General features: G+C 33.1%; 1 non-coding gene and 1 pseudogene across 1 annotated transcript; both read left to right on the plus strand.

Moving 5' to 3' along the window:
* Positions 1-3,525: 3,525 nt before the first annotated feature.
* LOC143670049 (small nucleolar RNA SNORA84) lies at positions 3,526-3,658 on the plus strand. The gene has a single exon (XR_013169231.1). It is a non-coding gene; the product is annotated as a small nucleolar RNA SNORA84 (small nucleolar RNA).
* Positions 3,659-3,776: 118 nt separating this feature from the next.
* Positions 3,777-5,354, plus strand: LOC143669598 (isoleucine--tRNA ligase, cytoplasmic pseudogene; annotated as a pseudogene).
* Positions 5,355-16,321: the final 10,967 nt, after the last annotated feature.

The following is a 16,321-nucleotide window of genomic DNA, read 5'->3' on the forward strand; positions in this document are numbered from 1 at the left end:
ACAGCACACAGAAATAGCACTGGGAAGAGTTCCAATGTCATTAAATCTGTGAAGGAGAATTGTGATATTTTCTTCCTGTGAAGAGATGAAGAAGAGAATCTTTAGCCTCCCACCCTTGCTCTTGACACAGAGATTGTGTATTTCTCTACCTCCTTGGGAACTTTTAGCATTTTGTAAAATATGGCTTTGTATCTTGGGACTGGGATCTCTTCCCCATACCCAGCTTCAGATTTCATAAGTACATTTACATGGATAAATACACTGTCAAATACCATTATTTACATTGATAGGTGATCCTTTAAGGGAAAATTAAGCTTTCCTTTACTTCATTGAAGATTGTTCAGTTTATATTTGAGTGCAGACTTTTAATAGATAAGATGATATAAGTGAAAGGGACTTATGCTTACAGAATGATCCCTAGACTTTTGATAACAGAACTCTCATTCAGATGGAATGACCAGACTGGGCTCTGTTAATATACTTTGAATCCATATTCAGCACTTAGCTTTTTAATAATTTTAATGACATTTATTTCATTATCACATCTTTCAAATATTTGAAGACAACTATCTTGCCTTTATTTTCTTTCTCCAAACCATATCTTATTAGAATAAATCTGCCATGTACCTGCAAACCTTTCTTTTTTCACACTTTATGTTTTTCCTGAACGTGTAACAGAAAGACTAGTAGTGATTTCTTTGAAGTCAACCAACCTAAGTGTTCAACCAACATAAGTGTTAATCTTGGCTCTTCCATTTACAAAATATGTAATCCTAGTCACAGTTATTTTTATCTGCACATTTTTTTCTTATTAACCATTAAAAGACAGTAAAATAAAGTATCAATAGGGTAAAAGGATAAATAGGTATCCTGTGTGCAAAGGACCTGACACAGAGCCTGTCTTATATCATATATACAAGCTATGGTAGTTATTATATTATTTCACCATGGGAAAATGAAAACAAAACTAGGGATTCTCAAATTAGATTGCATGTTCAACAAAACCTTCTCTATTTTAGACACATGAATCAGAAGCTTAGTTTAGCTTAGTGAATTATGTAACTGTGACAGCAGGGCCTGGGGAAGTAAGTCACACCACATTAGCAGACCCACATTCAAAAATGATTTTCATTTATGCCACTGCTCAGTTATTATAAATTCAATACCATCTCTGAAAAATCCAAGGTCATTGAAACAATAAAGTAATGAATAAATTCAAATGACTTAAAGCACTTTTAGTAGCTCTGCCTCATCATAACTGTTCTAATAACCATGATTTTAGTGTAAATAACCCACTGCATTAAAAGCCAAATCAATCAGACTAAATAGATGAAAAATAAAAACCACACACAACAGTTGACAGAATAGTAGAGAACTTTTTTGGAAGATTAAAAGAGGACAAGAATTTCCTCTGTGTACTTAATGGCTGTTTTCAAAAAAGAAAAATCCAACAGCCTCTTTTACTCAGCTATCTTTAAATATGCACACACACACACACACAAGCTTATCTGTGTTTAAAAGTATCTAATATTTATCATAACTTATCAGATTTCCATATATAAGAAATCTGAAGCTAATGGAGTTTAATGTAGTTAAATTTAAACTGTAAATGAAATGAAGAACCACTCATATTTGTTGTCCAACTCAATGGGAATTATATGAAAAGTTAACAAGTTGTGGTTCACTGAGTGTAAGCAATATGCTTGTCAAATTGAAAAAAAATTTTCAAGGCAGACATTTGATTAAATTTAATGTTTTTATTGTTTTATTAGGTTTAATATTTGAACTGTGATAAATTAGTCAATGGTTCCATGTACATTCAGCCTCAGATTATTATGTTAACCATTTTTTCCTGAACAGTGGCTTTTATAATTAGCCCTCCATCTTCCATTGTTCCTGATATTCTCACCAAAATATGTCTTGAGGAAGACATCTACAGATACCATATAGATAACTGAATTTGTGCAACTATTAATTATTTGTACTATATATTCACAGGAAATATATATGATAATTAAGTTATCAGATAAGTTTCTACTTGAAATAATAATATTTAAATATTTGAAGATATTTATTTTTTGTATCTTTTCCTTAACAACCACTTGCCTTAGTGTATTTGTGTGACCAATGGAAGAACATACATAATAGAACGGAATCACTCTGAAGAATAGAGGACATTGCCTGGAAGAGAGCATGCCATCATAAAAAAATTCCTGCTACAACATTGTGTCAAATCAATCATCAAATTAAAAAAAAATTATACTCACACAATACCCACAAAAATCTGGTAATAACAACATGAAAATCTGTAGCTCCCAGTTCACTTTGTGTAATCTCTGCTATTTAATTGTCAAAGCAGGGTGAACTATAGCATTTAATGGAGTTCATAATTCTGGGCCTCACAAGAGGAGGGAGTTCTCTTAATTATCTTTCCTTTCCTATACCTGTGGCTTTTCTTGGAAAAAAACTTATTGTTACTGTCATACTTTATAATGCTTCCTTGCCTAACCCTATGAATTTTCTTGCATTGGCTATTGTGGATCATCTACACAATATGCATTCTTATGATGCTGGGGGCCATGGTAATGTCAGATAAGACCATTTCATATGGAAGCTGCATATCTCAGCTCTTCTTCTTATGTTGTTTCTTGGAGATAAGATGTTTCTCTTCATCACCATGACCTATGGCCACTACACAGCTATCTGTTTTCCTCTTTGCAACAGCACTGTTATGAACCACCTTAAGTGTGTTGTCCTGCTCAACCATGTCATGGCTATTGAAGAAACCAATTCCTGGGTTCACACATGTCTCATCTTGATTTTGCCTTTCTGGGGTCCAAATAACACTTTCCACTTCTGTGATCCCCTGACTAATGGCTTTGTCTTGCAGCCTCATGAGAATCAACAAGGCGATGGTGTATGTTGCTGACATTACCCATACTGTTAGGTGACTTCACCTTCACCTGCATTTCCTATGGTTTTATCATTGCTACTGTTCTCCATGTCTACTTAGTAGAAAGCAAGAAGAAGACCATTTCAACATGATCATCTCATTTCATAGTGGTTTTCCTCTACATTTCCCTTATGATTAACATCTATATCTATCCTGCCTCAAGCTTCACATTTGAAAGGGATAAGGTAGTAACTTCACTCTAGATGCCTGTGACTCGCTCATTAAACCCAATTGTTTATAGCCTCCTGAACAAAAGACATGCAGACAGGGATTAGAAAAATTGTGTGCATTTCTGAAACATTAGTTTTTCAATATGAACTTCAGCTTTCTCAGAAGAAATCATGTGCTAGAACATTTTAGATTTTACTAAACTTTTTCACAGTTTCCTTCATGCATGATTTTCCCATTTCCTATTAATAGCAAGTATGATTCACTCCATTGTAAGTCACTTCCTTAGTTCTTCTCTTTTAAACCACACTCATTCACTTACCATTCCAACTACAGAGACTTCTGTTCATCATTTCACACATTTCTGAAATGTTCTGAAAACTTTCATAAGTAGTGATAGTGGTGCCCCATGATTGCTGGGTGCTGTTGTGCATTTACAACTCTCAGGTGGATGGCAGTAGGTCAAAGAAATCCTGTGGTTTATGTCTGGGGACTGCTTATGCTCAGCAGTTGCCTTAGCTGGACCATGGTACACAGCACTTCTTGGAGCATTCACTGCTGTAACACCAAGTCTTTGCATTTGACATAATAGTGCAGTGATTATTAATTTGGAGAGGAGTAAAGATTCCATAGAAAATTCAATTAAAGCTGCAAAATGGTTCAACAGCTTCCAGAAAACATCAATTTTCCTGTTAAAGAAGAGAATATCTTAGAATGTTAGTCCAAATTTAATTGGTTTCAGGATTGCTTAAAGCAGTCTACACATAGGTAAAAGTTTATGATGGGCCTCCCTTTGGATTTGTACTGCCTTGCTATAAACATTTACTTGCAGGAATAACTAAAGATATTATTATGTGGATTTCATGTTGACAGAAGATTTGGATGGGTTTGTCATGGATCACCTGTGGAATATAAAATTGATAAGACACTGAGAATCAAAGGACAAGAAGATGTAGCTAAAATAGGAATTACTGATTTTATAAAGGTCAATGCTCAGCAATTGTGATGAGATATTCTATTGAGTTGAATTCCACTGTTACCATACTTGGCCATTGGATTGACTTTGAAAATGATTACAAATTCCATATCCACAATTCATGAGCTCTGGTGGATTTTCAAACAACACTAGGGTAAAGGACTTGTTTTAGAAGTGTGAAAGTAATGCCTTTTTCCACTGCATGCAATATTCCACTTTCTAAATTTGAATTTGACCAGAATTATAAGGATGTTCAAGATCCTTCTGTATTTATAACTTTTCTTCTGGAAGATGATGAAAATATATCTTCAATTGTTTGGACAACCACTCCTTGGACTTTACCTAATAACTATGCCATCTGTGCTAATCCAGTTATGCAGTATGTGAAGATGAAAGATGTTGTTGGAGGAAACATTCATTTTAATGGAAGCCAGATTATCAGTCCTCTATAAATTAGGGAATGACTATGAGATCCTTAAAATATTTCCTGATGTCTATCTGCAAAGTGAAGAATACAGACCATTGTCTGATTATTTTTTGAAGTGCAAAGGATGTGGTGCATTCACTAAGCTTCTGGACAATTGGGTGAGGGAGGAAGAAGGCACCAGATTTTTATGCCAGGCTAAATTCTGTGGTGTTGATGACTTTAAGGTCTGTATGAACTTCAATATTATTCAGAAAGATTCATATTCCATGTCCTTTCTTGATGTCCTCAGGCTGTTTCCCAGTAGAAGTGCCTGATTTCTTGGGACAATATGTAAAATATTCTGACAGAACTATCATCAGGACTTTGAAGGAATAAAGCTGATTTCTTATTGACAGCACCTTTACTCCTAGATAACCTTTCTGTTGGAGGTCAGACACTCCCTGATTTACAAAGCATTTGCTAGCTAAGAATACATGGTAGACAAAGTCCTAACAATGTCACGTGCTATGGGGTCCCAGGATTTGTGAAAGAAAAATTATTTGGATATTGGCCAAAGATATTTAAGACTGGGAAATTCCAGAAATAGATATTGGGACATCCTTATTCCACTGTGGGTTAGTGATAAATTTGAAGAGGTAGTATGCATTGAATCAGTGACAGAATTTGAAGAACTATCAAAAACAAAGAACTCTGATATCCACAGAGAGACCACTGTCCATCTGACCATTCCTTCACACTCTGGGAAGGGACTGCTATGCAGAGATTCTAAAATCTTTTACTGCTTAAGTAATAATAAATTAAAAGATTCTGTGATGTGCGATCAACTGTGAACATTTCTGAAGGATGTCTCTGCATACAATGATTAATTTTAATACTTTTTCCCAAGGGTGATGGTTTTATACAATTTTTAGGTAACATTGTGAGACAAAATATGCACTTAAGGTGAAGTCCACTGTTAATGATATAGTAATCCATATTTAAATTATTTTACTTATTTTTTATTTCCTTTTCTTCTAAGTATTTGACAACTGATTAATATGTTAATTGTTTTTACCTCAAAATATGGCTAATGTAGAGCTTGTACATTATACTGATTTGGCTTCTTTAATTTTCTTGCTTTTACCTTTACACTTAAAATGCATATATACTCTGTCTCCAGAAGAAAAGAAACTTAGTGGAAAAATTAAATTAGAAAAAAGATAAACCATCACCAAATCATATATACCTAACCCAACAGTAATAAAAAATCCAGCATTTTGGAAACTGGAGCTTACAAAAGAGCTTCAAATTAAAAACCAAAAATGCAGCAGTTGCAGAAACCAAGAGATAAAACAGCAGTTATAGTTGTATATTTCAGCAAACCCATATCACAAGCCATTCAAAAACTCAAAGAAAAATAGATGCAGAGTTATCAAAGATGATAAAACTGTAACTAATAGGATTAAACATACATATACTGAACTAAAGGAGTGTGAGGTCTAGAAGCATTACTCATTATAAAAAGTCTGCTAATATGGCTTTCATATGTTCCAAGGTGGCAAGATATGGCATAGCTCATGTAACCAATGATGTAATATTCCTGTGTCTAATCACATATACCATGAGTGAAGTTACTTTGTTGGAGAAATGCCATTTATGTGTAATTTAGTATATAAGAGCTACTACTCTGAAAGCATTGGAGCAGAGGGGAATTATTAAAGATGACCCTTTACCACTGGCTCCTTGTGCTTTTTTTCAGTTTGCTACCAGACCAGAGCAATCAAACCTTAAGCTGGGACCCAACAAGCAGTATGTATACTATAGTATGTTACACTCCTCAAAAACAGCACAGAGATTCTTTACAGGCAATTATAAACAATTACAAAAATTGATCATGTACTTCACCATAAAAAGTTTCCTTAAATATTTCAAATGATGAATTTCTTACACAGATTTTGAAAGAGGAATGTATGTGTGTATCTTCACAAACATGCAGCATTGTACCTTTTGTTACAATAAAATGTAATAATAAAAGTGTATAAATGCATGTATATGTGTATTATACATACATGCGTATGTTTATATGAATCAACATTATGGCAATATCTGTAGGATATATTATGAATTCATAACTTACTTTTATGAAAGTATAGTTCAGAATAGTGTGCATATTTGTTTATACATTTATAATAGAAGTATACACCAAGTAAAATGAAGATGATTTTGTATAGAGAGAGTGATGTCACAATATGTACCAGAGATTGATGGAAGATACTTTGTACAGTATTTTTCAATTCTTACTCTGAGGTCATGAAAATATCTTATACAATAATAATAATAACACACCAAATTCAATTAAAATAAAAACCTTAATATAGACAGCAATATGAAACAAATGAATTTAACTTTATATATCATTTATGGGTTTAATAGTAAAGGAAATATTTTAAAGGACTTCAAACCACAGTAATGTAAAGGACATTTCCAGTAAGGTAAAACATAGGACATTCAAAAAGGACTATTAAGAATCAATATAAAATTTAAAAACCCAACAAAAAATACAATTACTTTAGATGCATCAATGAACTGTATTTCAATATAAACTATTAGTAGATAAAATATGATCATTTATAGAAAATTTCAAGCAAATACCCCCAAAAAGAATGAAAGTATTTCATTATGGTTGGTTCAGATTGCCACCTCAATAATCATCATTGGCTACTAAAATTATTAGGTGAATTTTTAATGGAAAATTTTACAATGAATGAAAGAGATTAAAACACCCTGGATATAGTGATTAAATTTAGCATCATTAACAAAAAGGCCACCAGATATTACAGGCCTCTTGAGATTACAAAAAGTGAAATGTTTCACCTAAATGTTTTTTCTTTGCAAAACAATAGAACCAAAATTCAATAAAATGTTCTTAGGTAATAAAAGAAAGAGGAAACATTTCAGTTATTATGAAAGTCATGAAGATACAAAATCTGGGAAATCATTTATGACAGAAGTTTTGTTTGTACTAATAAATAAATGATGAGAAAATAAATCAAGAATGGGAAGCTAATTGTTATTTTTAAATAAACAAACATTCGAGAGAGATCAACAAGATGTGGGGGCCTTGTTTGGATTCTAATGGGGGAAAATGTAAAAAAAAATCACTTATGATGCACCATGAGCAATTTGATATCTAATAGTTGTTTGACACTACTATGGAATTACTATGGACAATATATTTAAATGTAATAATTAAATATTTGCTTTATAATTTAAAGTCCTCATTTTATAAAGAGGTAAACTGAAATAACAATCTACCTATGATGTGGGGAATGGATGCTGTGCCAGTTTGGGAGAGCTGCTATGATAAATACCACAAATTGGTTGGCTTAAACAATAGGAATTAATTGTCTCAAATTTTGGCACCTAGAAGTCCAAAATCAAGCCCTCAACACTGCCAGGTTTTCTACAAAATCTGTAGCATTCTGGTGATAGGATCTCCCTTCTTGTATATCTTCTGATTTCCATCTCCATTTCCAATTCTCTTTGCTTATAAGGACTCAGGATGGGTCTTAAACAAATATGCCTCAAAGGACTTATTTTCAAGTGAGTTCACACCCACAAGACCAGGGCTTAGTACTTAAACTTATCTTTGTGGGAGAAATGATGCAATCCATTACAGGTGCTTTGAATCTTTCAAATTTGGGCATATGATTCTAATATTTGAAGTTAGGTAATAGATATATAAGGGATCATTATACTCCTCTCCTTTCCTTTGTGTATGTTTGAAATATGCATGAATAAAACCACAGCCTCAACAACAAGACATAAGTGAAGATTCTTCAATTCTTCTTCTTATTGAAACTTTCCTCTTCTTAGAGATGCTGATCTTGACAAGTTACTTGACATCTATCTATATCAGAAAGATGATATCTTTCTGTACCATCTGTCTGAGGCATATTCTATTAATTTTTCCCTTATATTGTTGTCTGAGTAAAATGCCTGCATTTAAAAATTTTTCAATATTGTTGAGCACATGATAATTACTTGATATTTATTTTATGGTTAAAATTATGACTCTGGCATTATTTAATTGATGAATGAATGCACTATTTAATAACTACTATAAATTTGGTGATACTAGACATTGAAATTGATGCTTTGTCATTCTCTATTGATTTTATTTCACATATGCCTTTTGAATTCCCATTTTCCTTCAATGAAAGTTTAATATCTAATAATCATCTACATTATTTAATTGATATTAAATTTTCTGAATTGTTCAATGGTTAAAAAATGGCTTTTAATCTTCCCATTAAAATAAAAAATTGCATAATTGAAAATTATTTTCTTTCAATAATTTAACTATACTCACTCATGATTTTGCCTCCAACAGATGATTCAGGTCTTTGATCAGAAATTGTATGTTATTGAATGATTTTTAAAATTATTCTCTTTATTGCTTTTTCCTTTTGAAATAACTATGCTCAGCTTGATATTGATTACTGATTTCTCATAGATAATACATGATTATTATTATAAGGCAATATTAAAACTTTTATTCACTGCCCAAAAATTTAATAAAAATTTCAATCAAACATTATTCAAGATCTTCTCATGACTGATAACATAAGAAACTGTTACAAAAATCTATTCAGTCTTTGGTTGATGAACATTTGGGCAGTTTTTAATATACTGCTAGGTTGATACTGCAAAAATTCATCTTAAGTCAGAATCATTGCTATTAATGGCCACGACTTTGGTGTTCTAAGGTCTTCCTAAGAGGTAAATTTAAAAATGCAGTGACCCTCAAATTGAATTTAAAGAGCAGTAAAATGTAACCTATAATTATGAAAGACCCATCATCATAAAATTACAAGGAGATTTTGAAAAATACTCTAAAAAGAGAAGCCAGACAAATACAAAAACAAGTCAACTGCAATGATATTCCTACCAGATTAAAACCATATTGTTAAAAAAAGAAGAAGGAGAAAGAGAGCTACTGCACCAAAATATTTAGTAGTCATGAAACACTATGCATATAACTTTTCAACTAAAACTGTTAGGAAAAATTCATTTTTCACAAGAGTTTGGAGTTACAACTTCTTTTTTCCTCTTTCAAAAATCAATAGATCACTTTCCAATTTCTTGGCTCAATGCACTAAATTTTCTGTGCTTTTGCTTTCTCAATTCTCTCTTCTAAATTCACCTAAGTACTGTAGAATTAATTCAGCAGGTGAGAACAAAAAGGGTTAATAGTTAGATAGAAGGAAAATTTTAGGAAGATGATGACCAGGGAACTCCAGGATTAAGTCTCTCCACCATAAACTATTAAATTGGCAAGAATTATCAGAATCACTTATTTTGAAATTCCAAGACCAGAAGAAAAATTCACATTCTCCAGGAAAAATCAGGAGAGAAAGGTTTGCAGATTACAATAAAGATTGGTAAAGTCTTCTCTCCATGGAGGTTTCTGGCACCCTTGACACTCTTCAGGTAGGCCAACATGGGCTCTGACCACTTGCTAGATTGATAGTGACAGAAAAGGATGCAAAATTCTACTTCCTCAACTTAAGGGATAAGCACATAACCTATTGCTGATCATGATTTACATTTGCTCATTCTGATCACTAGGGGTCCTACCATTATCCAATCTCTCCCCATAAAATTAGATGAAGAGGTTTGGAGACAACACTTCCTCAGTGTCACAGGGTTTAGTTCAAGGACTGCATTTGCTGGGAAGGTCAAGAAAGTGCACCTTTAGGAAGCCATGACAGAAGTTCCTAGAGCCTTTCATCAAATAAGAAAAGACAGAAGAGAGAGGTATGGAGAAGAGTATAGAAAGAAGGAAAATCAGATATGATGTATATAATACAAAAGGCAAAATGGTAGATAAAAGTATTACCCAAACAGTAATAACACTAAATGTTAATGGACTGAATTCCCCAATCAAAAGACATAGACTGGCAGAATGGATTAAAAAACAGGTTCCTTCTATATGCTGTCTACAGGAAACACATCTTAGACCCAAAGATAAACATAGGTTGAAAGTGAAAGGTTGGGAAAAGATATTTCATGAAAATAACAACCAGGAAAGAGCAGGAATAGCTACACAAATATTCAACAAATTAGACTTCAAATGTAAGACAGTTAAAAGAGGCAAATAAGGATACTATCTACTAATAAAAGGAACAATTAAACAAGAAGACAAAACAATCATAAATATTTACGCACCGAATCAAATGCCCCAAAATACATGAGGAATACACTGCAATTACTGAAAATGGAAATAGACACATCTACCATAATAGTTGGAGACCTCAAATCCCCACTTTCATCAATAGATAGAACATCTAGACAGAGGATCAATAAAGAAACAGAGAATTTGAATATTACAATAAATGAGCTAGAATTAACAGACATTTATAGGACATTACACCCCACAGCAGCAGGATACACCTTTTTCTCAAGTGCTCATGGATCATTCTCAAAGATAGACCATAACCTGGGTCACAAAGCAAGTCTCAACAAATTTAAAAAGATTGAAATCATTCACAACACTTTCTCGGATCATAAAGGAATGAAAGTGGAAATCAATAACAGACAGAGTGCCAGAAAATTCACAAATACGTGGAGGCTCAACAACACACTCTTAAACAACCAGTGGGTCAAGGAAGAAATTACAAGAGAAATTAGTAAATATCTCGAGGTGAACGAAAATGAAAGCACAACATATCAAAACCTATGGGATGCAGCAAAGGCAGTGCTAAGAGGGAAATTTATTGCCCTAAATGCCTATATCAGAAAAGAAGAAAAAGCAAAAATTCGGGAATTAACTGTCCACTTGGAAGAACTGGAGAAAGAACAGCAAACTAACCCCAAAGCAAGCAAAAGGAAAGAAATAGCAAAGATTAGAGCAGAAATAAGTGAAATTGAGAACATGAAAACAATAGAGAAAATCAATAAGACCAGAAGTTGGATCTATGAGAAAATCAACAAGATTGATGGGCCCTTAGCAAGATTGACAAAAAGAAGAAGAGAGAGGATGCAAATAAATAAGATCAGAAATGGAAGAGGAGACATAACCACTGACCTCAAAGAAATAAAGGAGGTAATAACAGGATACTATGAACAACATTACGCTAATAAATACAACAATGTAGATGAAATGGACAAGTTCCTAGAAAGGCATGAACAACCACTTTGACTCAAGAAGAAATAGATGACCTCAACAAGTCAATCACAAGTAAAGAAATTGAATCAGTCATTCAAAAGCTTCCCAAAAAGAAAAGTCCAGGACCAGACGGCTTCACATGTGAATTCTACCAAACATTCCAGAAATAATTAGTACCAACTCTGCTCAAACTCTTCAAAAAAATTGAAGTGGAGGGAAAGCTATCTAATTCATTCTCTGAGGCCAACATCACCCTCATGCCAAAACCAGGCAAAGATATTACAAAAAAAGAAAACTACAGACCAATCTCTCTAATGAATATAGATGCAAAAATCCTCAACAAAATTCTAGCAAATCGAATCCAGCAACACATTAAAAGAATTATACATCATGACCAAGTAGGATTCATCCCAGGTATGCAAGGATGGTTCAACATAAGAAAATCAATTAATGTAATACACCATATCAACAAATCAAAGCAGAAAAATCACATGACCATCTCAATTGATGCAGAGAAGGCATTTGACAAGATTCAATATCCTTTCCTATTGAAAACACTTCAAAGGATAAGAATACAAGGGAACTTCCTTAAATTGATAGAGGGAATATATGAAAAACCCACAGCTGATATCATCCTCAATGGGGAAAAATTGAAAACTTTCCCCTTAAGATCAGGAACAAGACAAGGATGTCCATTATCACCACTATTATTCAACATCATGTTCAAGGTTCTAACCAGAGCAATTAGACCAGAAAAAGAATTACAAGGCATCAAAATTGGAAAGGAAGAAGTAAAACTATCACTATTTGCAGACGATATGATACTATACATCAAAAACCCGGAAAAATCCACAACAAAACTACCACAGCTGATAAATGAGTACAGCAAAGTAGCAGGTTACAAGATCAACATTCAAAAATCTGTAGTGTTTCTATACACTAGCAATGAACAAGCTGAGGGGGAAATCAAGAAACGAATTCCATTTACAATTGCAAATAAAAGAATAAAATACTTAGGAATAAATTTAACAAAAGAGACAAAAGACCTATACAAAGAAAACTACAAGAAACTGTTAAAAGAAATCACAGAAGACCTAAATAGATGGAAGGGCATACCATGTTCATGGATTGGAAGACTAAATATAGTTAAGATGTCAATTCTACCTAAATTGATTTACAGATTCAATGCAATACCAATCAAAATTCCAACAACTTATTTTTCAGAAATAGAAAAACCAATAAGCAAATTTATCTGGAAGGGCAGGGTGCCCCGAATTGCTAAAAGTATCTTGAGGGAAAAAAAACGAAGCTGGAGGTTTCATGTTGCCTGACTTAAAGACATATTATGAAGCCACAGTGGTCAAAACAGCATGGTATTGGCATAAAGATAGATATATCGACCAATGGAATCGAATAGAGTGCTCAGATATAGACCCTCTCATCTATGGACATTTGATCTTTGATAAGGCAGTCAAGCCAACTCACCTGGGACAGAACAGTCTCTTCAATAAATGGTGCCTAGAGAACTGGATATCCATATGCAAAAGAATGAAAGAGGACCTGTATCTCATACCCTATACAAAAGTTAACTCAAAATGGATCAAAGATCTAAACATTAGGTCTAAGACCATAAAACAGTTAGAGGAAAATATAGGGAGATATCTTATGAATCTAACAATTGGAGGCGGTTTTATGGACCTTAAACCTAAAGCAAGAGCACTGAAGAAAGAAAGAAATAAATGGGAGCTCCTCAAAATTAAACACTTTTGTGCATCAAAGAACTTCATCAAGAAAGTAGAAAGACAGCCTACACAATGGGAGACAATATTTGGAAACGACATATCAGTTACAGGTCTAGTATCCAGAATTTATAAAGAGATGGTTCAACTCAACAACAAAAAGACAGCCAACCCAATTACAAAATGGGAAAAAGACTTGAACAGACACCTCTCAGAAGAGGAAATACAAATGGCCAAAAGGCACATGAAGAGATGCTCAATGTCCCTGGCCATTAGAGAAATGCAAATCTAAACCACAATGAGATATCATCTCACACCCACCAGAATGGCCATTATCAGCAAAACAAAAAAAGACAAGTGCTGGAGAGGATGTGGATAAAGAGGCACACTTATCCACTGTTGATGGGAATGTGAAATGGTGCAACCACTGTGGAAGGCAGTTTGGCGGTTCCTCAAAAAGCTGAATATAGAATTGCCATACGACCCAGCGATACCATTGCTAGGTATCTACTCAGAGGACTTAAGAGCAAAGACACAAATGGACATTTGCACACCAATTTTTATAGCAGCGTTATTTACAATTGCAAAGAGATGGAAACAACCAAAATGTCCATCAACAGACGAGTGGCTAAACAAACTGGTATATACATATGATGGAATATTATGCAGCTTTAAGACAGGATAAACTTATGAAGCATGTAATAACATGGATGGACCTAGAGAATATTATGCTGATTGAGACTAGCCAAAAACTAAAGGACAAATACTGTATGGTCCCACTGATGTGACCGACATTCAAGAATAAACTTGGAATATGTCATTGGTAACAGAGACCATCAAGAGTTAGAAATAGGGTAAGATAATGGGTAATTGGAGCTGAAGGGATACAGACTGCAACAGGACTAGATACAAAAACTCAAAAATGGACAGCATAATACTACCTAATTGTAATGTAATTATGTTAAAACACTGAATGAAGCTGCCTCTGAGCTATAGTTTTTTTGGTTTTTTTTTGTTTTTTTATTTTTTTATTTTTATATATTTTTTATTTTTATTTTTTTCTCTATATTATCATTTTATTTCTTTTCTGTTGTCTTGCTATTTCTTTTTCTAAATCAATGCAAATGTACTAAGAAATGATGATCATACATCTATGTGATGATATTAAGAATTACTGATTGCATGTGTAGAATGGAATGATTTCTAAATGTAAAAAAAAAAAAAACCAAGCACGTTGAACCCAAATTGATCTACACTGAGAAACATTATGATCAAACTGTCCAATGCCAAGGACAAAGACTCTTAAAAACAGCAAGAGTAGCGACATGTCAAGTGATGCTTAATAGGATTAACATCCCATTTCTCAATAGAAGCCACAAGGCAGATGGCAGTGGGAGGACGTATCTAAAGTGCTGAGAGAAAAATAACCTGTTACCTGAGGATAACACACCTGGAAAGTTGTCCTTCAGAAGCGACACTTTCAGACAGCAGAAACTGCGGGAGTTCATTACCTTAGACCTTTAGCATTGTAGGAAACACTAAAGGGAATCCTCCACATTGAAAGGACAGTACCCTAGAAGTATCTCAGTGCTGAATATAGCAATAATGATCTCCAATGTAAGTAAAAAAACATAAGTCAATATAAAAGCCAGTATTATTTCATTAGTAATATTGTCTTTTATTTCTTGTAAGGGTTAAAATTAAAATGCATAAAAAAAAGAATATTCCTTTCAGTGAGATTTTCTCTCAAAAGTGAGATTAATGTTAAGATATTACCAGATAAACAAATGCTGAGGGAATTAATAATGACTAGTCTTGCCCTAGAAGCAATGTTAAAAAGGAACTCAGGAAAGAACACTCAACATAAAGACTGCCAGTTAAAGAAACAATTTATGTAATTACAAATGCTAGTACACCAATTAAAAGACAGAGATTGGCAGAACAGATATGAATGCGTGGACAAACTATGTACTGTCTATTAGAAGTTGACTTTGAATACAAAATAGTTAAGTTAAAAACAAAATACAGAAAAAGATGTACTAATATCAATCAATAGAATAGTAGGAGTTATTATGTTAATATCAGATTAAGTAGACCTCAGGGAAGATAAAATTACTGGGGATAAAGGTGGAACCAAGAAGACATGGTGATCCTAAATGTGTTTGCAACAAATAACAGGGCTTTAAAATAAAATAAACAATATGTGATAGAACTGAATGGAAAATTAAAATATACAGTTATAATTGAAGATTTCAATATCTATCTCTCAGTAAATGATAGAAATTATAAATAGAAAACAAGCAAAGATAGTTAACTAAACAATACCATCAATCAATTGGAATCAATATATAGAGAGAGCATTCCACTTGACAACAGAATATATATTCTTTTCAAGAGCTTTTGGAATATTCTCCAAGAGAAAGCATATCCAGGGTCAAAAAATAAATCTTAAACAAATTTACATAATTGAAATCATACAGAATATTCTCCCTAACTATAAAGGATTTAAACTAGTAACCAATAACAGAGAGTAAACAGAAAGTTATTCATGCATTTGGAAATAAGCAACATACTTCTAACATTCCATGTGTCAAAAAGGATGCTCCATATTAAATAAAAGAAAACATAGAATTGAATTAAAATAAAAACACTATATGTCAAAATTTGTGAGATACAACTAAATGCTGTGTTGCAAGAAAATATATAAGAAAAGTAGGCAATACATCCCAACTAATTCTATTTGGCCAATATTACAAGAACTAGAGAGACCACAAACATAAAAGGAGAGATAAAGAATATTAGAAAACAATATTTCTCTTGATCTTAATCCAAAAGATCTTCAAAAAATAAAGCAATTTGAATCCAATAATGTAGAATATGAGTTATAGAACATGATTAAGGGGGATTT

Source organism: Tamandua tetradactyla, chromosome 26, assembly GCF_023851605.1.
Source record: "Tamandua tetradactyla isolate mTamTet1 chromosome 26, mTamTet1.pri, whole genome shotgun sequence".
In the NCBI taxonomy this organism is placed as follows: Eukaryota; Metazoa; Chordata; class Mammalia; order Pilosa; family Myrmecophagidae; genus Tamandua; species Tamandua tetradactyla.